Here is a 340-nt window from a genome sequence, read left to right on the forward strand (position 1 = left end):
ATCACCTGCATGTCCAAATCATAACAGGGAGCTTTCATAGATATTAGTTTAAAAAATCCCCCTAACATATTTTCCAGAAACGGGAGGCTTTAGGTAATATGTTCAGGTTTTGTTGTGTGTGGTTTTTTGGCATCTCTATGATCTGTCAATATTACTACATCAACATTTTCTTTCTTACACTTCTTTAAAGTCAATTTTATTATATTTCAGCAGTTCTACTATCTCACACATTTTTAGACTTCATAATTCCTAAATAATTTTTAAGAGAAAGTACTATTTTGTTTTTTGACATCTTTGTGTCTATGCTGTATAGTTAAATACAGGGTACATAATCATTTGC

Source organism: Myotis nattereri, assembly GCF_964212035.1.
Source record: "Myotis nattereri genome assembly, chromosome: X".
In the NCBI taxonomy this organism is placed as follows: Eukaryota; Metazoa; Chordata; class Mammalia; order Chiroptera; family Vespertilionidae; genus Myotis; species Myotis nattereri.